Below are 24,800 nucleotides of genomic sequence, written 5' to 3' on the forward strand. Positions count from 1 at the left end.
ACACATGGTCAACACACTGAAGGTGTGTGTGGGCTTCTCTCTGCGTGTTCTGGCATCTTCAAATGAGCTCTTCTTCCTCCAGCCATTCACTGCTGAAGACCACCTGGTTGAGTCATATTCTTGGCAGCATCCCTCACACTGTGATTGGAGGTGCTTGAAACAATCAGCGGGGCCTTTGTTTGTCTGGAGGTCTTCATGCATCACTTCAGTTAAACCGGAGAATGAGTCAACGATGCCGCTGCCATCGCGGGCTAGCGAGGTGTAATTGCAGTCAACTTTAAGGAGAGAGGGAGAGAGAGAGGGGGAGAGAGAGAGAGAGAGAGAGAGAGAGAGAGACAGAGAGACAGAGAGACAGAGAGAGACAGACAGACGGACAAAATCCCCAGTCTTAAATTCAAGGGGTAAAGCACAACGAATAAATACAACAAATAGATGTTTGTTAGCAGGTATTTCGAGAGGCACACAGAAGTCAGGCTTACAGTATCTACATGGCAGTTGGCCATGCAGCGGGATTTCTGCTCGTCTCTTGGAGAATCACGGGGCGGTTGGTGACGAGCTCAAGGTCTCTGTCTGTTCACACAGTCTGCCTTGCACTCCATTATGATTTAATGTTCAAATCCAGATTGGTTGTTATGAGCTTGCTCACATTACTTTTTAAATGTGACCAATTTTGAGATTCCAGGGTCAACGAGTGCTAAAGAAAAACAACAAAGACATCACCCACAGCACACTATGGTACTGAGGTAAACATGGAGGCCATTAAAGTCATTGTTTACAGTGGAGTAGAAGCCAGCGAGTTGTTAGCAGACGATAACGAGGTCTGATACAGTTGTTTTTTTTTTCCCCTCATCATCTACTGTGCAGGTGAACAAAACAAAACAAAACAAAACAAAACAAAAAAAAAGCAACGAGAATACAGTGCTAAGCTACAGTCGCTCACTCAAGTACACTTGCGCTTGGTTTCATTGTCTCGAGTCCTTCTCTCTGGTTGTATTCACCGAGTGACTCCAGCTGAGGCAGAGTTTGTGATGAATGTCTGTCTGTAGTCTCAGAAGTCTCATGAATTCTGAGACGACGGTTCAGACTGAGGTCGCATGCAGAAAACCGAGGCCTGCAGTTTATCTGATGAAAGACCACCTTGTGAGAGGCATCCCATCAGGTGTCCTGCGAACTGTGAAAATGGACATTGCAAACACACGCCTGGGCTTTGCTTGGGTCCACTGGTGAATCTCCTCACCACACACACACACACACACATATACTGTATATCATTAAACAGTGGTCTCACACTGTGTGCAAGAGAGAGGGAGAGAGAGAAGAAAGTGTAAGAGAATGGAGGAGAAAGAAACTGCTTCCCTTCCTGTGCGTAGGAAGTGGTGTCTCGGCGGTGTAGGCAGACCCGTATCTGGCCTTCTTTTGCGCGGCAGGATTTCCATAATTTGACAGTGCATTAGGCTGCGCGAGACAGATCCCACCTCTAATCCGCGCTGACACAAAAATGCTCTTCCTCTCTCCGTGTCACCCGCGCACGTGAGCCGCTCCGCACCTGTCCATCTGAACGAGACGGAGAGCGAAGCGCCATAATATCATAATGCTCGCTTTTCATCTCTCTCTCTCTCTCCCTCTCTCTCTCTCTCTCTCTCTTTCTCTCTCTCTCTCTCTCAATTCAATTCAAAAGTGCTTTATTGGCATGACAAATATTTAGACACTTGTATTGCCAAAGCAATTATCACATACATTGGACATACAGGTTTAAGACATGGACATAGCAACAGACAATAATCAGAATGTAGAGATAAACCATGTTCCTAAACAGACATTCATATACAACCTATAATATGAACTATTGAGGAATACTAATGGCATTTTTAAACAGAGGATAGTGAAGGTGCGTGTATGTATGGGGAGAGATATATCAGTGTGTGTGCGTGTGCGTGTGTGCGTGCGTGTATGTGTGTGTATGTGTGCGTGAGTGTGTGTTTCTGTGTGAGAATATGTACAACACAAGTTATTCAGTGTGGGTCACTCACTGTCCCTCAGTTGATGACAGGCAAGGATGTACTGGGCAGCTATAATGCAGGTGGATTTGTCTTCACCCAAAATAAAAGGTAATTTGCTTTGGATTGGTAAATTTAGAAAATCAGGGTATTTTTCTTGAAATTTTGGGAAGTAGAATTCACGAATAGCTTGAAATGTTTTGCATTCGGCTAAGAAATGGAGTTCAGTTTCAACAACATTGTCATTGCATTGTTTACAAAAGCGTTCCTCTTTGGGCAGCCAAGTTTTCTTGTGTCTTCCCGTTTCTATAGCTAAGCGGTGTTCGCTGAGTCTGTATTTCGTCAATATGTTTCTCAAATTGGTTTCTTTAATTTCAGTCAAGTAATTTGCAAGTGTATATTCTCTTTTTAGGGCCAAATAGCATTGCATTTTGCTTTGTGATTTAGTTTTTGATTGCCAATGTTGATCATAATTATCTTTTAAGTATGAGGACATTTGCTTTGCTGTTGTGTGTTGGGTAATTTGGACCTGGTCAACGCCTGGGGTGTTGGTATGTGTTAGTAGAAAGGGTTGGCTGTGGACCAGGTTGGTAGGAGAGGTCTTGTCTTTGCTCAACTCTTGGTATTGCAGGGCTTTGTAATGGAAAGAGTGTGGGTCACTTAATTTGAGGTGCTTCCAGAATTTTATTGCCCTTTTTTGAATTTTAATTATAAGAGGATATTGGCCTAATTCTGCCCTGCATGCGTTGTTTGTAGAATGTCGATGGACTTTTAGGATGGTTTTGCAGAATTCAACGTGCAGGGTCTCAATTGGGTGTTTTTCCCATTTATCCAATTCCTGATTTGTAAGTGGGCCCCACACTTCACTGCCATAAAGGGCAATTGGTTCGATCACTGATGAGAATATTTTAAGCCAAACTTGGATTGGAATTTCAAACGGAACTTGTCTTTTTATGGCATAGAGAGCCCTGCGTGCCTTGTCTTTTAGTTCATTCACTGCCATGTTGAATTTTCCATTGTAGTTGATTGTAAGGCCTAAGTAAGTATAATTTGTAACATGTTCAATTATTTGTGGTCCTAAACTAAATGTATGTTGTCTTCCCTGGTATCTGGATCCTTTTTGAAAGATCATTATTTTGGTTTTGTTTGTATTAACTGCCAGGGCCCATGTCTGGCAGAACTTTTGAAGGAGGTCTAGTTGAATTTGGAGTCCTTTTTCCGTTGGTGAGAGAAGGACTAGATCGTCTGCAAAGAGCAGGAATGGGGCCTCACAGTCGTGCAGAGTGGGTCCAGTGGCGGGTGACTTTTCCAGTATGGTCGCCAACTCATTTATATATATATTGAATAGGGTCGGGCTTAGAGGGCAGCCCTGCCTCACTCCGCATTCTTGAGGGATGTAATGAGTTCTTTTGGGTCCAATTTTAATGGCGCACTTAGCTCCTGAATATATTGATTTTATGATGTCATATGTTTTACCCCCTACACCACTTTCGATTAGTTTGTAAAATAATCCATTGTGCCAAATAGAATCAAAAGCTTTTTTGAAGTCGACAAAACAGGAGAACAATTTATTTCGATTTTGGGTATGTTTTTCTATTATGGTGTGTAGGGTGTAAATATGATCAGAAGTGCGATAATTTGGTAAGAATCCAATTTGGCTTTTACTCAAGACATTGTGTTTCATAAGGAAGTTCAGGAGCCGTGTGTTAATAATACTACAAAATAACTTCCCCAGGTTGCTGTTCACACAAATGCCTCGGTAATTGTTGGGGTCAAATTTATCTCCATTTTTATAAATTGGTGTAACGAATCCATGATTCCAAATATCAGGGAAATAACCCACACTCAGAACTAGATTGAATAATTTGAGAATAACCAATCTAAATTTTCCATTCATACATTTTAGCATTTCATTTAAAATGCAGTCAGGTCCATATGCTTTTTTATGCTTCAATTTTTTAATAGGGGTGAGAAGGTCCTGCTCAGTGATTGAGGAGTCAAGTGGGTTTTGATAGTCTTTGACTGATCTCTCTAGATTTTGTAGTTTGTATATAATGTCATTTTGGTCCCTGTTTTGGTCAGATTGGACATTCTTGAAAAGAGTTTGGAAATGATTAGTCCAGGTGTCTCCATCTTGAATCACTAATTCTTGCTGGTTTGATTTTTTTAAGTTATTCCAATTGTCCCAAAATGTATTTGTCTTTATTGATTCCTCAATCAGTGCCAGTTGGTTTTGGGTGTATTGAGCTTTCTTAGTTCTGAGTGTGCGTTTGTATTGCCTTAGTGTCTCGCAATATAAATGACGGATTGATGTATTATTTGGATCTCTATGTTTCTGATTGGACAATTTGCGAATTTCTTTTCTTAATGTTTGGCATTCGGCATCAAACCAAGTGTCATCTTTTTTAAATTTAGGTTTGGCCCTTGATCTTTTTAATTTGGCCTTTTCTGCTGTTTTTTCAAATATTATGTCAACTGTTTCCACAGCCTGGTTGACACCCTCTTTACTTAGGGTATATGGTGTGTCTAAGAAAGTGTCCAGGAGAATTTGAATTTCATGATTTTCTGTTGCTTTCTTGAATTCGTCACTACTGTTTTCAGCCCATCTGTATGATTTTTTAATGTGGAACAGCTTACTGGGCTGTGATTTGAGGATGATATTTTCCGTCATTTTTATGTATATTGTGAGTTGGCTGTGATCTGATAGGGGGGTTAGTGGTTTGACAGTGAATGCTCTAATTGACATAGGGTCTATATCTGTTATTGCATAATCTACTGTGCTATTCCCAAGAGGTGAGCAAAATGTGTGTCTTCCAAAGGTGTCTCCTCTTATCCTACCATTGACGATATACAGACCCAGACTACGGCAGAGTTGCAAGAGTTCTTTTCCATGTCTGTTCGTAACTGGATCGTAGTTTCTTCTGTGTGGGTAAACAGACTGATTATCTTTATCAAGTGAGTGGCAGATGTAGGCATTACCGTCAGTGTTTATAAAGTCATCTTGGGTACCTGTCCGTGCATTTAGGTCTCCAAAAACAAGAACATTTCCCTGGGCCTGGAAATGGCTTGTTTCTGTTTCTAGTGATATGAATGTATCCTCTGAGTAGTATGGAGAATCGTAAGGGGGGATGTATATTGCACAGAGAAAGATATCTTGTTGTGAGATTAATATGTCTTTCTTAATCTTTAACCATATGTGGTATTTTCCCGTTTTTATAATACTAATATACTTGTCAAATTTGGATTTATACCATATCAGTAAACCACCTGAGTTTCTTCCTTGTTGTACCGTACTAAGTTTTTGTGGGGGTATTGTTATTTCCTTATAGTCTGGGGGACAGTGAGTGATGTTATTCTTTTGCCAGGTTTCCATTAATATTACGATATCAATATCTTTAATGTTTTCCTGGAATTCTCTATTCTTACTTTTCGGGCCAAAAGCTGATGAGTTCAGGCCCTGAATATTCCAAGTGCTAATGGTTAGTGAAGTCATATTAAATACTAACAACTAAATGTTCACAATGGGATAAACCTTTCATTATATAGTTAGATTTAAGTCAATATAGTTAAAAATCAAATCAATACAGTTTCAAATATAATATCAATATCGAACAGTATATTACAATATGAGGATACAGAAATGCTTTTTTTTTTTTTTTTTTTTTTTTACAAATTTTTTTTCAGGGTCTTAGATGGATCCTAAGTGAGCATAGAGCAGATATGCAAGAGTAACTGTTTGATCTCACCCATCTTTGGTGACTCTTGACCTTTCAGCACCTCTGCATAGCTGGTTTCCAGTGTGGTGGGTTGTGCTGCATGTTGGGGTTGGTGGTGTAGCCAGGTGGAGGGGGGGTGGTGGGTTGGGGGGTGGTTGCCTGGTTTGGCAGGGAGGTGGTGCTGATGATGATGGTTAGGCTCTGGGAGCCAGTGGTTGGCTCTGGAAGGAGGAGGATGAGCTGGTGCTGGGGGCTGGAGGTCTGGCCTGGAGGAGGTGCATGCTGGCTCTGGAGGTGAAGGGTCAGGTCTGATGCCAGGGTGGTTGGTCTGGGTAGGCGGGCTCGCTGTGTAGATGTTGTTGTCCGCTCTGACTGTGGCTGGTGGGAGTGGTGTGTGGGCTTCCTTTGGTTGAGGTGCTGGGTGTGGGGGCTTGTGGGCAGGTCCTCTTGGTCCATGGTGTTGGTATGGAGGAGGATTCGGCTGCATGGCTCTGTACGCTGGCATGTTGTGGGGAGACCAGGGCTGGGGGCTGGTGTGTCCATCTACTGTTGTGACTTGTCTGCCTAGTGCGGTGTCTTTAAGCATTTTCGCAAACTTCCTCACTGCCTTCTTATTTAGGTGACACTGGTCGTACAAGTCATGTGTGGAGATATTGTAGTGATGGGCAACATGAACATTAGGGAGGCGGGCGCAGTCTCTGAAGATGTCTGCATTCACTCTCTGGATTGTTGTTGGGTGGAAGTCTTTGCGAGGCAGAAGGGTGGATACAGTGATTCGGGAGCTGGGAAAAGACTCACTTGCTTTGTTTGCCAGCCTGCCAATGAGTTTTCCTACCCGCTCCTGTTCAGTCCTCAGGTCATTTGTGCCTGTGTGTATTATTATGTGAGCTGGTGAACCAAACTCAGGATCAGAGAGGTGACACAGGGCCTCTTCTATTCTGGGACTCCAGATTTTAGATACTCTCTGTCTAGGGAACAGTACCTGTTCTTGGAGAAACTTGCCATTGGAGTCTATCAGGATAGCCACCTCAGCTGTTCTGTCGAGCTTGGTTGTAGAAGCTGTTTTTTGTCTGCTGACAGGGGTTGAGCATGAGATGGACTCACTTAATGGTGCAGGTCTTGTCTCAGCAGGGGCTGGTGTAGGTTGTTGGGTGCAGGGCTGCTCAGTTGGGTCCAAGACAGGTCTCTGTGGGGAGGCTGGGGTGGGGGGTGAGTACAATGTTTTAAGGTGTTCAATTATTTCGTCTCTCAGGTAGAGCTCCTCTCTGAGTTTTGTTAGCTCCCTTCTCATTTCACATCGCATTTCAGTAATGTCGTTTTGGACAGTGTCTTTTAAATCTGTGAGGTCTTTCTGTAGTTTCTCGTTGTTTTGTGCTAGGTTTTCAGCTTGTCTTCTGGCTTCCTGGGCTGCTGTCTTCATTTGGTTTTTTGCTTGACTGAGTTGGTCTTTAAGAGCATCAATGTGGTTGTCTGGTGCATACCTTTCAACCTTTTCAGTCAGTTCCACTACACATGTCTCTATGTCAGAGATGGTGTCTCTTAACTGGGCCACTTCTGCTTCAAGGCCAGGGCGTTGGGTGTTGCATGCAGGTAGATGTGTGGTGTCACTGCCTGGAGTTATTTGTGGAGCTGTGGAGGGTGATGGCAGGGGCTCTGTCTTGGGTGTTTGGTCTGTGCTTTTTGTTAAGTCTTTAACTCTGGGGAAAGCCTTTTCAAACGAGCAGAGGGCAGCTTGGTTGCCTTGCACCATAACTGTGCCATTTTGGTATATGTTTACTGTGAGGAATTTGTTCTCTTTGTTTTCATCATCAAAAATACAAATTTGTCTGCCTTTACAGATTCCATTTTTCGTGATGAATTTAAAGTGTGTGCAAAAAGCTGTATGCCACGCACTTGTGTGGTCCGTGTAAAACAGCAGATTTGTCGTGACCATCTTGCCTTTGCTAGGATAGCGATCTTTGAATAGAATTTCGGGGTTTTCTCTCTGAAACTTCAGCCTGAATTGTTGCCTGCCCGTCTCTGTGCGTATCTCCGCTGGATAGTCGAACCACTGTACTGTAGTTGTTGCGGCCATCATTGTTACAATGTTGTTACAATGTTGCTGCTGTTTTGAAATGGTTCCGGATACTTTCCGCCTATCGACTGCGCTCCGAGTAACGGTCGTTTGGGCTACTTTAGCAGCTAAGCTTAGCCGCTAATCAGTCAGGATGAGCTAACTAGTGATGGGCAGCTAGTGCTAGCCGTTGGCTATATTATTCTAAGGCTAGCTAGCTTTAATTGCCAGCTAAATTGTCACAGGGGATGTTTTGAGCACTTCTGAGCTTGGTTCCTTTCTTTCCGATGTTGATGTTATTGACAATAAAGTGAGATTTGCTTACCCCAGTTCAGTGTTTTCCTGTTAGCTTGTTAGCGCCCCGTTAGCAGTTAGCCTATAGTTGTCTTTGGATAGCAGGTCCCTGGTTGTAGTGCTTTCCTTCGCTATTCGTGGTGTCCTTTCGATTTTGACGTTTTCGTTGTTTTCGTTGTTGTCGTTGGTTGTCTTGTTGGTTACGGTAGGTTCTTTCGATGTTTGATGTAAAATAATTAGAAAATCCTCGTTTGATGGCAGGATGGGCGACAGCAGCAGTTTCAGTTGAACTTGGACGAAAGTTGGTTTACAGTGTCGTGGGTCTCCGACGGTTAAAATAACGATATTAAAATAATATTTATATTGAGTATATTATATATTATGAATTTTGATAAGTCTTGAAAGGTTTAAGTCATTTTAGAACGATATAGTTGTTAAAGCTTCAGGAGCTCCTGTAATCCATGACCAGTGCTCTCATGGAACGTTCTCTCTCTCTCTCTCTCTCTCGCTCTTGCTATGTCTCTGGGTGCTTCAGTACTTTTTTTGTGTTTTTTTAATTTTATATATATTTATATTTTTTGGTCGATCTAGCTCTCACTCTCCCTGCCTCTGTAGCGTGTCCTCTCACAGTTAACAACAGTGCACCTTTGTTTACTTTACACCTTTGCTTACTAACGTTGACTGACTGGGGAGATTGATCAGTCGGTGAGGGCTCCCATTGTAATTAGCAGTTCATGGAATGGAGATCCCAATACACATCACCCCCCCCACCCCCAAACACACACACACACACACACATGCAATACCCTCATGATTGCCCTCCTCCACATCTCTTCCCATCCTGCCCACTCACCCTCTCTCAGCCATTAATTCGACCCAAACAGTACAAACTCCATGCACCATATAGCAACTCCATGCACCGTATAGCAACGTTTGTATGGGAACTCCAAGTACTGTAAGCTCTGTACGCAGCTACAGTCGAACCGTATCAATATGAGAACTAATGATGTTTATAGAGAAATAAATCACTAAAGGTCTGTAAACAAATTTACAACATAGGAGCTCCAACTGTGTGTACAATCTTTTCAAATTAGAGAGGAAAAAGTGGTTTAGTACTGTGGTTGTTTTGTGAGTTTCAGGGTTAGCCCAGGGTTACTCTAAACAGTATTTAAGAACAATGACTTCCCAGGAAGTAATCCACTGTGTGCTTCAACAGCACTCAGTAGATCACAGACCCAAATTGTATTGTATACTTTGTTTCTGAAAATTAACAACAACAATTTTGCTGTAAATGGCTGCCACTCGACCACCAGATTGAAAGCATGAAAGTCTGAAATACAGACACAAAATAGAATTTGGGACTTGAGCCAAGCCAGAACAAAGACTTTGTAGTGGTGGGTCCTTAAACAAAGAAAGAACAGGAACACATTAATCCAAATTCTCTCCTGACATTGTGACCTATAATTACATTCTTTGTGATGTATAATATTTTGAATAACAAATGAGGTGAGATGAGCGCGCTCCAACAATGGATTTTTTATAGACAATTTAGGGCATGAGAGGGCTTCTATTTAAGATTTTTTTTTTTGAGCCGCCCCAAATATATTCAGCTTTCAGAGGACAAAATGACTTGCTTGTGAACTCAGAAGTCTTTCACAGTAAACAAAGCTTGATCAATGATGCTGCTTTTTCAACGCACGGTATGAATTTCCAAACAAGCAAGCGCAACCTCCACTCTAAATATGAGCAACTCCATTACTTCTCCGAGCTCCGAGCTCCATTATTTTAATCATAGCAATTCAACTAGAAGAAAACCTCTTGCAGTCACATTAAATGGAGTGCAAAGATTCATTTGTCAAACGTAAAGTAGACGAGCCAATGGGGAGAGGACGACAACAGCTAAAACTTTTAAAGCAGGGGGCTATTTATTTTTTTCCCCCAGAGTTATTTATCTCCTGAGTGCTCGAGGGTTTTAATCTCTGACATTGCGCACTGTTTAAAAAAGAGACAAGTGAGTGAAAATTGTGAGTTTGTGGCTGTGAGCTGACATTTTGAGGCACCTTTTCCCACTCTTTTCATCTCAGTGCTAAAACTTTAAGAAACTTCAGTGTGTACCGAAGGAGGGACTGGGTGTGTAGACCCTGTGGATTATATTGTGATAGGTGCTGAATAAATGTGTGACACCATGTGTTTTAATCAATTGGTCTCGGCGGAGAAGACGTGACAACACACTCGACTTGATCCCTCAACCCAACAGATAGGACCATTGAATGAACATCAAGTTTTCTATACTGCCACTCAACTTAAAAGTTAACTTTAACATAAGAAGCAGTGCTCAGGGTAAGAGCATTCCTTACTTTCATGGTTGATGATTATGTGACAAAAAATATTTCAGTTATTATGTGAGCAGTCATACCCAAATCCAAATTATAAGCACATTCATGTTCATCACTTTTCATAATCTGTCAAATATTTTAGCTAGTTCATGGGTTATTTATGATGTCTTCCACTTGAATCACAATACAAGGTTTGAACAAAGTAGATACTTATACATTCAGTGAATGAATAACATTGTGTATTTGATGAAGGGAGCTAATCTACTTACTCACCTACTCTCTAATCAAAGATGGATGGCGGCACATCGCCTGAGCACAAGCTTCACAGTGAAGTACAAACGCGACATACTGAGCACACATGGATGTTCGAGGGGCTTTGATTCCTCGACAGATGCAGAACCATTCGGAGGGGAATGGCGATGAGATTCCCAGAAGACTCCGGGTAATGGCTGGTAGACCACTTCTCCCAAAGCCTCTGCTTAGTTGGTGTGCTTAGCACTCGCGTGCACATGTGAACGCACCTGCCGGCTGTACCTGCACTGTCCGTCTGATTTCCTTGAGCCTGTGGATCTGTTCAACAGATAATAGGATGGATGGATGCGGGGGTGGGGGCGGAGGTGGGGGGGGGGGGCGTGTGTGAGGAAGGAGGGCTATCAAATACAGTGGCAAAAAAAAAAAAAAACACAAGATTTTCGGACATGATAAAATGAAAGAGAGAGAGAGAGAGAGAAGGCCAAAGAGAAAGCTGACACATCTGGTTAAGGTAACGAAGCGCTACTGAAAGAGATCAGGGCTCCAGCTTTAAAGAAAAGATGTGATATATCTTTCCCTCTCTCTCTCTCTCTCTCTCTCTCTAAGGAAAAGGAGGAGGGCATGTTTCTCCTCAGCACAGCCCCTCCACCTCTCCGTAACCCCCCCCCCCCCCCTCCTCCTCTTCCGCGCCCCTCCCCCTCCCCGTGTGCCTATTGCGCCTCCTCCTCCTCCTCTGAGGGGCTGACGGGTGAGAGCGGAGGAAGATGGCAGCCCTGCGGGCATACACCAATAGCATTACTCTTGATGGATCCCTGCGCCCGTGCGAATGCACGGCGAGATGCAGAAATGCCACAAGCCTTCTGACTAATGCATGGCAAAGAGGGAGGACAGAGAAGCGCATCAGTGCGTTTAAAGAGGAACTGAGATTCTCTCTCTTTTCTCTCTCTTTCTCTCATCTCTCACAGTCCACATGTAAGCTACATGATAGAAGTTTCTATTTTATTTATATATTTATCTGCTTGTTTGCTTATTTATTGGTGCAGTTGAGAGTGTGCACTGTAAGCACGGACGGTTTCAGAGGGCTCTGTCGTAGATCATGTTGATTTGCTTTTAACTTGTGTTATGTTTGGACATTTTCTCAGGATTGCATCACCGACATTATTCTAATGTTGTAAAAGTGTCTGCTAAATATCATAACCATAACCATAATCATAATGTTAACAGCAGTCAAGGGTGCTGCAAAAAAAGAAAAAAAAGAAAAAGAAAAACAGGCACAGAATGGTCTTTTGAGAAATGCATTCAACAACCTCTCAAGGCCATGCTTTGGAAATATAGTCCTTAAAAAAATAGTTCAGGCTTGTAATATTTGCAGAAATTTTTCATTTTCTTCAACTCCTGAATTTCAATAGATACGAACTTGAGCATCCCCAGACCACAAACCAAGCCCTTGACTGTCCTTCAACCACTGATGATGCCATCCCAACCCAACAAGAACAGAGGCCTTGATGGCAGGCCCTGGCACTAATAAGCTTGTGAAGCTAATTCCTTGGCGTGACTTTGCCCGGAGAATATCCTCTGTTTTAAAACACAGCCATGCTTCAGAGCCGCTTAAGCTGGTGAACAACACAAACTTGACAAGCACAAACCAGCCGAGTGCTACGAATGTCATGAGCTGAATCGCAAATGACCCCACAGCTAATTGTGACCGGCTAGTGAAGGCTATTTGTGTGTGTGTCTGTGTGTGTGTGTGTGTGTGTGAGAGAGAGAGAGAGCGAGAGAGAGAAACAGAGAGGGAAAGAGAGGGAGCAAGAGAGTGTGTAGGAGTCCTTGTTCAAGTATGTGTGTGTGAACAACTTTTCTGACTTCCCCGTAATGAATGAGTATTCTCAGTGACAGGCCCCCTTCCACACACTGTCTGTCTGTCCGCTGGCTCCGAGAGCTGTTTGTTGGAATTGCTGTCACACTCGTTTATTCTATTGCACTCTCTCTCTCTCTCCCTCCCTCTTTCTTTCTTCCTCTGTCCCTCCCCCTCTCTCTCTCCTGCTTGCCTTCCTCTCTCTCCCCCTCTCTCTCTTTCTCTCTCTGTCTCTCTCTCTTTCTTCCTCTCTCCCTCTCTTAGCTGTGTAAAACTCTTATTTGTCTGTCTGCTGACACTAATTGGCGAATCGCTTCAGGCCTCCCTGGAGCTTCCGTTTGCAGGGCAGAGGTTTGAGTAGAGGCATCTTAAGAAAGTAGAGAGGGGATGGCAGCAGTGGAAAGAGAAGGAGAGAGAGAGAGAGGGAGATGGCGAAAGAAAGGAAGAATGAAAATGAAAAAGAGAGAGAGAATGAAAGGATGAGCTGAGAGGGGAGGCTTATGAACAGAGCAGTGAAGAGAATATGCTGAAAAGCAAGCGTGTGTGTATCTGTGTGTAAGTGTGTGTAGGCATGCATTAGTGTGAGTGTGTGTGTGTGTGTGTGTGTGTGTGTGTGTGAGTTATTTTCAGAATGAACATTATGTAAATGCTGGTAGTGTCTATGCCTAATTTATGATGGGGAATGAGTTTGAAGCGTGGTGTATGTAGGGCGACATCACTTCTAGATGACCTCACATCTTCTGGCCACCAGAGCTACCGCGCTGGAGATTGCAGGCGGCAGGCCCTATTAAACGAGCCTCGTCCAAACCTCCGCACAGGCCGAGCACACACACACACACAACACACACACACACACACACACACACACACACACATACACACTCTCATTTCGTCTCGTCTCGTAGGCACCGAGTCACTGCACCTGAGAGGCTTTCAACCGGGGGTCCGCACGGCGCTAAAACAGTGGCCACACATCGGATAATCCGATTTCACACCGAGATCACAATTCAAGTCACCGAAACACCCTACAGTCTTCGACTTAATAAGACCAAGGTCAAGTGAATGCACAAATACACATGCCCTCTCTCTCTCTCTCTCTCTCTCTCTCTCTCTCTCTCTCTCTCTCGCTCTCTGTTCTCTTGTCATCCCACCACTTCTCTCCTCCCTTGCTCCTGTTCCCCTGAAGGTGCCTTGCTCCTTAGTAGAGGGCTAATTTAAAAAGGCTCTAATCAATATGCTCACAACTTATTTAACTAATGAGATCTGCTGTGCTAGCCGGTGGGGAAGACATTTGGAGGGCCCTGCAATTTGTTTCCCCCCTCCTTGTCTTAACCACTGCTGCACTCCCCTATCCCCAGAAGGAAGCTGTGGATTGGAGAGGATTTATTTCTTACACACACACACACACACACACACACACACACACACACACACACACACACACACACACACACACACACATGTGAATGAGGGCACACACTGTGGCCTATTTGTGCTGTAGGTCGTTTTGTTTCTGTAAGGGTTGTTTGTTTGATCGCAAGTCTCCATGGGAAGTGTTTATCTTAACATGGAAATGTTCCATCTGTGTGAATCAGATATTTTTACTTTGTTACAGCATGCACACAATACCTGTTTTGGTGGTTTCAAAGGGTTTTAATTTCCACCATCAACACATTATTATTGGAGTATCTTTTATGGTAGAGGTTCCAAGGTAGCATACCAATGCTTTTGTGAAAGCCATTATTTTGGGTAATAAATGCTTCTCATTGATTGTGAGTGTCTGCTTCTTCAGCTGCATTAGGTCACATTTCAGGCGAGTTTTTTTTCGAGTGCGTACAGGTGCCAGATGCACAGGTGCCTCGGTGAGAAGGCGCGTCTGCTCTTTGAAGTGTGTTTAAAGCAGCTGGCATCTTCCCATTCATGCAGACGCCTGCCATGACCGGCCACTGTGCCACCACGTTGAGGAGGACCGGCCGATCAAACGCTGACCTGGCATGCCAGCATATAGAGCAGGAGATGGAGAGAGAGAGAAAGGGAAAAAGAGAGAGAGAGAGAGAGAGAGAGAGAAAAAGAAAGAGATAAGGAAGGAGAGAAGCAGATAAAAAAATGCAGAGAGTGTGATAATGAAGAACCAGAGTTGGAAAAAAAATATATATGGTGCTCGACACAAAAGCTGATAACTGAAAATACTGTTGACTGAAACGATGCTGTTGAGAGAGAGAGAGAGAGAGAGAGAGAGAGAGAGAGAGAAAGAGAGAGAGAGAGACAGAGAGAGAAGGGGGAAAATGCTGACCACAAGACATGGCTTCTCAGAGCAGACGTCGGCACTTTCGGCCCTGCTATGGATCTGATGCACAGGGCACCCCAAAAAAGTTTCCAACCCCCCCTCACTGGTGTCTTGTCCACAAGAAAAAGAAAAGACGAAACAAAGAAAAGGAAAAGTTGTGTTGGTCTGGTGCTATTCCCCCCGCACCGCAGGGAAACAGTTCCTGACTCCGAAACCGAGAAATAGATTCCATTACGGGCGATTTAGCAAAACAAAGCCAAAGCGTACACCGAAATTGATTGGATGTATGTGGCGTGGGCTTTTTCAGGGAGAGGCGGGAATGGCTCCATTTTCTCTGGCCGTGGCAGGGGATGGCTGGCAGGGAAGGGATTGATTTCAAATAAGAAACCACACCACCTAAAAAAAAAAAACAGAATAGACCTGTTAGTGTTAAATTGTCGGGGAATGACAAGTTTGCGGAGAGGAAGGGAGAATTAGGACGTGCGGATACCTGCCCGCCCGGTGCCACCCGGAACTTGTGCTGCGGTGCCATCACAGCACCCGTCCACGGGGAAAGATGGATGTTTAGAGAGTTAGGTAGAGATGGGGGTTGTGTGTGTGTGTGTGTGTGTGTGTGTGTGTGTGTGTGTGTGTGTGGAGAAGCGGTGGTGGGGGGTAAAAAGTAAGGGAAGATAGAGAGGATGAGGCGGAGGAGGGGAGAGGGGGACAGTGAAGACAAGAGAAAACAGAACACTGGGGGGTGATCCAGGTGAAAGTCTTCATCTGGGTAGAAAATGAAAAATTAGCCCCTGCTGAGACTCGTAATTACTGGAGTTCCTCCAATCACACACTCCCAGGGAGCCACCAATTCTGTCAAAGTGGAATAATAGCCAAAAAAAATAAAGAGTTACTCCTCGTTAATCAAAAACTGGGAATGACTGTTGCAAATCAAAACTTTAAACAAGTGATCACTTGGTATGTGATTTCTTTTTACTTGGAGCAGAGACAAAACAAATGACAGACGCTGAAGTAATATAAGGTCAGCGATGCCTGCAGAAGAGCAGATCTGAATGGTAAAGAACTATATGGAGGTGTTAAAGCAGAGACGGTAGAAAGCACAGAAGTTTACATGGACTAATTCTTCACTGCTTTTGCTGCCTGACTCATTAATAGGGCCTCTACACCCGTACAACATTCAGCTTAATTAGTCATTTACTCTCTCTCTCTCTGTGTGTGTGTGTGTGTGTGTGTGTGTGTGTGTGTGTGTGTGTGTGTGTGTGTGTTCCCCAAATGAAGCTGCAATATAAACCTTGGACTGTACTGCTCTGTGGTGAAATACAACACCCATGTCACGTACATTGTCTGGTTTTCTGAAATATTCATGAAAAAGCTGTACCTTTCCCTGCACCTAACTGCCCAGGGTTTGCATTAATTAAAACTGTATTGACTACGTCTACGCGACTGCAAATGGAGAGCTTTTCAGGCCAAGTTCAGCCTCGCACTGCCATTTCCGCTTTGCACTGCTTCAAAAAGAGCAGAGAATTAAAAAAAAAAAAAAAAAAAAAAGGTTGTGTGATAGTGACACACCAACAGGCATGCCAACCAAATTGGACACCCTGAAAACATTCCATTGATGGCCTTAAATTCATGAGCTTGTTACTGGCGTCATTTCCATGACTATAGTCTCCATCTGAATATGACCTTCTGTTGAGACAGCTCTTCCAAATATCACCTGGGCATGTCTAATCTCTAGGCCGCCACATGTGGCGTGTTGTTGCCCGGGGCTAGTGAGGGAGGCACAGATCTTCAAATCCGCAGTGTCAAATCTCCTCTGCGTCCGGGAGCACAGCAGCACAACACAACACGCGGCCATCTGCTCGCTTTAAAAACCATGTCACGCCGTGTCCAGTGTTTTCTATTCACCTTGACTGAATGCCAACCCCCACCCAACCCCCCACCCCATCACCCCATCACCTCCTCCGCCTTCCACCTCAACTATCCTTCCCTCCACTAAACCTTCCACCCCTTACCTCTACAAGTCACACACAAGACCCCCTGACAAGCATCTGTGCCGTGGGGAGCGCTAGCTTACAGCTTACCGAGCTCAGAGAGGCCGCCTATTACCGTGACTACGAGGCTAACTCTTCAAAGCGCCTTTGCCTTGTTAGAGCCCACCACGGAGACCGCGAATGAAATAAATAAACGACCTTTAAAGAATGTGTCCCGCCATGCTGGATTCTACAGTCTGACACTTTATCTAACAATGTACAGGCAGCTTGGGCTTTTGAAGGATTAAAATATATTTTTGTTATTTATATATTTATTTATTTGCACACACACACACACACACACGCACGCCTCCTCTGTCATTTGGAGATCTCCGTCTCTTGGCGTGTCATTGTCTAGAGTGTTTGAACTGTTGAATTTCCTTCCCAGTGACTCTTGGTGGTTGGAGGATGTCAGCCGAACATTTAAGCCTGTTTCATTTGCAAATGATTCATCTTCTACACGTACTGTATAAACATGACAGGAAACAGACAGTAACTACCAATTTAATATAAATATATTATACAATTTGTCTTCTGTTTTATGCTAAGGGAGCCTGGTTTGTACTGTACTGTATGTTTACATGGTAGTAATGGATGGCACAGTGAGTGGGGTCTCGATGGGGGGGTGCTAGCGAAAGATAACTAACGATGTGCAATTATCACGTATTTACCCACAACAACCCCTAGGTGGGGCTGGATCAAAGGGGCCATGGAGCAACAGAGACCCCCCACTGTGGCCCTGCGTCATGTCCCCTATCATTTGTCTGCCTGGTGGATGATGCACCAGGTCCAGCAGAGAGAGTGTGTATGTGTGCGTGTGCGTGTGTGTGTCTCTCTCTCTCTGTGTGTGTGTGTGTGTGTGTGTTTGTTTATTTGCGTGTGTGTGTGTGTGTGTGTGTGTTTGTGTGTGTGTGTGTGTTTATTTGTGTGTGTTGTTGGAGTTGTGGCGGTAGTCTTCTCTACTTGCTGATGGGGATGGATCATGGCCACACCAGGCTTTACGAGCAGATGCTTTTAAGCTGCAGCTGTTTGATGCCACTCGTTAGAGCTAAAAGGTCTCCGAAAAGAAAACACACACACAATCAGATGCCATAATTGCCATTGATAAATTTCCGTTGATCACATACACACACACACACATACACACACACACACACTCCAAAGCACAGAAGAGTAAGACACAAAGAAGCTTTAGGGATGGGATCAGCAGTTACTGCTTTCATGGAGAGGCTGTACCGCTAATCATGCTGCTAGCCTTAGCCGCTAACTTCCATTTTACAAGCAAATACAGAGAACACCCTGTTATATTTCCGAACATACCCTTTCAGCATCAATGTTTATTTCAACAAAACTGACAGGTTTACTGCGCTAGCGTCCCCTGTAATGGTAAGACCGGTATTCGTTGGGAGTTTGCTCTGCGTCCAGTCGCTAATGCTCTGGGGTTATTGACAGAGGAGCTGGCATTTGAATAGTTTTAGCTTCTTGTTAGAGTGCAAGCAAACGGCAAGTCGTCGCAGCTGACTACGAAAAGGTTAATCCGTTTAGAGGTGGATTTTGTGTGTTTTAGGCTCTCCGTGCACATGTGTGAGGTGTGAGTCCATGTGTGTGTGTGTGTGTGTGTGTCAGTGCCCGTGTTTGGCATCTTCGGGGAAACCCATGTTGCAAAAGAGGTTTCCGTTGTCGTGGCGACTCGCCGCTAAAGCCAGGGATGTGTAAGGGAGGATTAAGGCACCAAATTGACGATTAAGAAATGGATGCAGCAGGATGACTTATGAATAAAAAAGACAGCCAAGTCAAATATCACCACATCTAACATGTGGTGTGTCTTCGCTCACACACTGTGACACAGCTTACATTGCTCCACGAAGAAGGATTCAGGTTCAAGTGTGTTACGTCTTTGAAAACCTCCAACCCCTCAACCTCATATCTTCTTTTGGTGTCTGAGAGATAGAGAGAGAGAGAGAGAGAGAGAGAGAGTGAGAGAGGAGAAGGAGAAGTAGCAGGCAGACAAGACATGTTTTTTCCCCCTCACAAAACATCACAAGAGGCTTCATATCACCATGTCAGCTTTTGTTGCGCGCGAGGCTATTAAAACAACATCTGTGACCAATAACAGCGCAGTGCGCTCTAACTTTAAAAGAGCTTCACTGTGTGAATCGCTGTAATTTATTTCGCTGCTTGTTTGTGCGATAGTGTCAGTCAGGCCTTTTACTATCAACTAAATAAATGACCTGTGCATTGTCCGGAGGCGGTTACGAGACCTCCTGCCACCCAACACCGTGAAGGAGATGGCACGAGGCCCCGCCGCACTCGCATATTCACTGTTCACCGCAGACGCCCAGCGGCCGGCGGAATGGCAAATACCCACGTCGTCGTCGCCGATGCCACTCTTATCTCTTGCTCCCTTGGCTTTTGTCTCCCGTTAAATGGCATTTTATCACACTGCCGGGACCGGACACCCTTCACACAGAGCCTGAATGAGTCTCCATTCAGCAGAAAAAGCTAGCTTATTATCCCATCCACCACTGTGGTTGTCAGAGAGAAAAAGAGAGAGAGAGATAGAGAGTTGAGAAACAAAACGAGAGAGAGAGAGAGACAGAGAGAGAGATGACGGTGACTGTTAACGTGCGGCAAGTCAATTTTGATTTATAAAAAGACGTCGTCCATCTTTGATAGTGCTTCGAACCAATTTATATTTGATTGAAAACGTGTGTCAGAAATGTGTTTCTGTGCCAAGGCCTGCATGCCATTTATAGTTCCGTGTCTGATCCCGAACACCAGGGCACAGACAATGGCTGCCGTGTCTTTAGGAAGGCGCTGTTTGACTTTTTCTCTTAGCCAAGAAGCCGACAATGCGCTCCGGGCTGAAAGAATATACCCCACCATTCCCACCCTGGCACGTATACCGACGGGGCATGAGTTCACCTTCCGCCCTGACTATAATTGTAATCCGTCTTTTCCTTGCAATTACTTTTCAAATGCGAGTCATTTCTATGGAAATATACAATAGGAGCAACATGCTATTATTTGATAATGTTTGAAACGCAATATGTGCATAATTTCGTCCTGTACCCCATGCAAATCGATCCCCCCTGCTACAGATGTCTCCGAATTTGTATGCGCTTGCATGAAGCTGTCATTGACATTTCCCAAGAATCGCTAACAGTGGAATTGGTTAACGTGGTGCCCTGTAACATGTAATTTTGCGCTCTACCCAATTACAATGCGTGATCTTGCACTGTCTTTCTCTGTCTCTCTCTCTCTCACACACACACACACACACACTTTTCGTTATTGAGGTCGGCAAACATTATAAAAGCACCCAAAGCCAATTACCTGTTTCACCCACGGCAAAGAACCGCCCCTACAGAATTGGTGAATATAAAATATAGACTTAATTAACAGTTAATTAAACCAAACTTTTCCGATTTAATTGACTTGTACTATATGAGTTTTCAATTTGGCAGATTGAGTGCTGATGAGTATGAGCAGGCACACTGACCTAAGACCAGTCTTATGATATCAGTGCTGTGAGTGTGTGTGTGTGTGTGTGTGTGCGCGTGTGTGTGTGTGTGTGTGTGTGTGCGTGTGCGCGTGTGTGTGTGTGTGTGCGCGTGCGCGCATGTGTGTGTGATGACTCAGTTTCCTGTTCGATCCAGTGCCCCCTCACTGTGTGTGACAGAGGAGGACCTGTCTCCATCCTCTAACATCCACCCATCTGTCTCTCTCCTCCATCTCCCAATCTCTCTCTCTCTCTCATGCTGTCATCCTCCACTCTCTACTCCTCTTCCTCTCACCCTCTCTCTCACACGCCCCAATTTTATTCTGTATTCCTCTTTTCCATCGGCCCTTTTCACTCATTCCCCCTCCCTCTCTCTCTCTCTCCTTCACCTTCTTTTCCTCATCCCCCATTCCATCCTGCTCTCCTCCAGTCTTCCATCCCCCCTTCTCTCCTCCCATTCTCTCCATCTCTCATCACGGTCCATCTCTATTCCAGTCACCCTCCATCTTTGCAACTCCTTGGAACATTCCAGATTTAATTACATAAAAAAATATTATTGCCAGTGGACTTTGCTCCGGGTTGGCGTTTATCACGTCCCCCTGTTGCCACGGCGTTCACTCCCCCCTGGGGAAATCACGCTAGTAGGCAGAAGCTAATCCAATAGTCAATACACATAATAACCCCCGTAATGAATATATGGACTCTAACAAATATGGCCACGAGCTTAGCACGAGCTGATCTGGTTTAAACACATGACCATGACTTGATTTTTCACTTTCCACTAACTCACTTCTCTCTCCCTCTCTCTCTCTCTCTCTCTCTCTCTCTCTCTCTCTCTCTCTCTCTCTCTCTCTCTCTCTGCTTATAATCAATGTTTAGAAATTGTTGGTTCTTTAGCAGACTTTTCCCCTGCTTGCCTTTGATGTAAAAAGTTGATCTTTTTCAAGATGAAGTGTGTGTGTGTGTGGGGGGGGGGGGGGGGTGTTTGGAGGTTGAGCGGGTGGTAGTGAGGGGGGCGGGGGTTGTTCGCCACCGAGCCCCCATGATCAGAGCTCCAGTTGCCGCGGGAACCCGCAGATTACAGGTGACACGATAGCCCGGCTTTGCGCTCTGCCTCACTCTTGATCACGGCTGAAAATCAATGCAGCCGGCGCGCACATACCACACAGCACGGCGCACACGCTCGCTTCTAATCATCCGATGAGAGTGTGTGACAGGAAAGGACCAGTCCTCCACCCCCTCCTCCTCCACCCTCTCCACCCACCCTTTCTCCATCTATCCATCTCTCTCTCTCTCTTGCACGCTTCTCTCCATCTCTGTCCTTTTCTCCGTCTCCACATGAAACACTCGTTCCTCGCTGCTCCCTTGCTATTTGCCTAATGATCTTTGATGGTCGGTGCTACCCTCTCGCTGGCCCTCGTTTGAGGTGACGGATGTGTGTGTGTGTGTGTGTGTGTGTGTGTGTGTGTGTGTGTGTGTGTGTTGGCGTGTGTTGGCGTGTGTGTGTGTCGTGCAGGTGTAATTTGAGTGGCTTTCTGACAGGAGGAGAGTGGAGCACCGAAGCCTGTGTTCACATGGAGAGAGGGGGACAGACTCCAATTGCGCCTTCAACACAAAGGCAAATCAAAAGGAAACTCGAGCCAATTGCAGCTCGCTTAAAGAGCGACATGTGCCTGGGACTGATTGACTGGTTCAATCTTGAAGGGCATGTGCATTTGTGTTGAAGTTTGTATGTGTGTATGAACACACTTATGTGTGTGTGTGTGTGTGTGTGCATCTCAGCTCAGCTTCTGCCATCTCTGCTACTCATTCTATTCATTTTCAGTCTCTTTTATTCTCTGTTCTTTTTTTTATTATTTGTGGATTCTACACACAGTGTCTTTTGATATGCTTGTTATGATTGGGTGTTTCTGTGTGACAAGAATCCTGTTGTGTTTTCTGAGACAACGCTATTTAATGTTCACTGATTGGGAACAGGTGTGAAGCCGTTGTCTACATTCAGTCCAAATGAATGACAAGAAAATGTGTTTGCGGCAAAACAGCATTCGTCCTGAATTTGAACCTACCTAAAATTAAACAACGCGACAGGGCTCGTGCGGTGCATTGTTATCGTCTCCATAGCAACCGCGGTCCCGCCATTATTCTGGACAAATTCGACGAACCTGTTTCCACATATTTTCGGCTAACAGCCTGGCGCCTAAATGAATTGTGCCTCTATCGAACCACACCACTCGTGGGCATTCTATCAAAGGCAGTTTCCCAAAGGCTTTAACTACACAGGCCCATCGTCGCTCCAGGTGTGTGCAAAAATAACAACAACAAAAGAAAACGGCGTGCTTGAAACAGTCCACCCTGTTTGGGTTACGCAGCGCATGTAAAACATGGTCACGCCACGATGACAGCCAATTTCACCTGTGCTCCAAAGGCTTCTCCGGATGCGAGCATTGGCGAGCATTGGCGAGCGCTTGAGCACTTTGATCAGAAGACGGAACAACAAAACAAACGGGCGCCACGAGCGCCGGACAACTCGCCGGACGACACGCTGGACGTCCCACGGGGAGTGTTTGAGCAGATCAACAGTGACGTCTGTCACATTCTCACAGAGGGCATCGGACAGAGTGTGAGGGTGACACGTGTGGCACAGAGAGTCCAGTTGACAGACGGAAGGACACACACACACACACACACACACACACACAGACTACAGTACATGCAAACATGTGTGAGGCTACTAGGGAGATTAAGATGGAGATTCAAGGAGATATACACACACGAGGTTAACAACACAAGGTCAATGTCACACACACACAACCATAAGGCATAAAAAAAGACACATTGAACTGCAGTCATAATTAATTCAATTCACACACATGAATCACAGACCAAGAAATCGAACTTACTGTGACTTATGCTGTAAGTCCAATCAACTGGCCGTATTTTTAGCTCCAATGGCACAGTTGTGTGAAATGTCTGGACATAATGCATGTTTTTTGGGGAAAAGAAAACAAATCTGCCACATTATGATATTTTTCACATAGAGCTTCCTTGTACAACATTGCATCTACAAAAAAAAAAAATATTGAATTACTGTAACCTACATGCACAAAGTAGTCGCATGTAGTCTGTCTTGTGAGGAGGAGGTTTTCGGTGCCAGCTGTCAGAGGCTGTGCTTTCTGAGTGTCTGGTTTGGTGTTGGTACTCAGACTGACCTTGTTGTGGTCTATAAACAGTAACTCCCAACATGGCGAGCTGCAGAGGTAGGAACTCGAGGGACTGGAAACGTCATCGAAAGAGGCTGAAGAGGAAGGGAAGACGAGAGAAGTTGAGCGAAAGTGTGCGTGTGTGTGTGTGTGTGTGTGTGTGTAGGGTTAACTCAGTACACACACACCTGCCAAGCCTGCACATCTGTGTGGAGAATTCTATAAATACCCCCCAAAGAAGAAAAAAAAAAGAGCTGCAATCAGCACTTAACAACAGCATCTTCAGCGTGCGCCGGAACAGCTGGTGACATCACACCATCCAGCCGTTTAACAGGAGTAATGGAAATGGTCACGGTAAAACATTTTAAGAGAGGGAGAGAAAGAGGGAGAGAGAGAGAGAGAGAGAGAGAGGGGGAGAGAGAGAGTCGCACACTATCACAGGCAAAGGGATGCGGCAGCAGCCCAGGGTAGAGGCTTCTCAAGGCAAAATAAACAACAAAGCTTAAAGCCTATCTCTCGCCAGCCACTCTCCCTGTGAGTCCTAATAGCAGCTCGCAAATGAGATTAGGCTCACCCAGCCACACAATAAATGAGGGGGTGTCTAGGGGAAGAGTGCAATATAAATGGATACTTAGTTAATAGCCTTTTGTTGGAAAAATTAGACGCAGGATTTCTCTGTGGCATCTTGGAAGTCTCTCTCTCTCTCTCTCTTTCTCTCTCTTTCTTTCTCTCTCTCCCACATCTCACGTCTGATTCCTTATTTTGAAACAAAGCCCACTGTAATACAGTTAATTACTGCACCACTGTAGAGTGAAATGTTATAGTGATGATGGTGTATGGTTATATGCAAAAGGAAAACAACAGTTTGATTCATGTACAGTAAAGGTTATTTGAAATGTTGTGACATTTCAAAAGATTTGTCATATAGGTCTGTTCTCTGTTATGTCTCCACTCCTTTTATTGTTTCTTTCTCTCTTTCGCTCTCCGTCTTTCTTGCTTGCTCTCTTTTCTCCTCCTGATTTTTTCCTTCAACACAGCAGTCACCCCCCAACACAGATATACACATCCTCTCTGTCACACACACACACACACACACACACACACACACCGTGTTTGGCTCGGTGACTTGTGCTGCTTTGGCACAGGCCTGCCGGTCCCGCAGATGTTCTCATTGGCCACGGATCCTGGCAGAACAGCCACTGTGACAGGTAACAAGGCAACCGTCACCTTGACGATGAGCCAAAAACCATCTCCCCCTGCATTGTCACTCCATTTAGCCGA

The sequence above is a fragment of the Sardina pilchardus genome, chromosome 21 (genome assembly GCF_963854185.1).
Source record: "Sardina pilchardus chromosome 21, fSarPil1.1, whole genome shotgun sequence".
Classification (NCBI taxonomy): Eukaryota; Metazoa; Chordata; class Actinopteri; order Clupeiformes; family Clupeidae; genus Sardina; species Sardina pilchardus.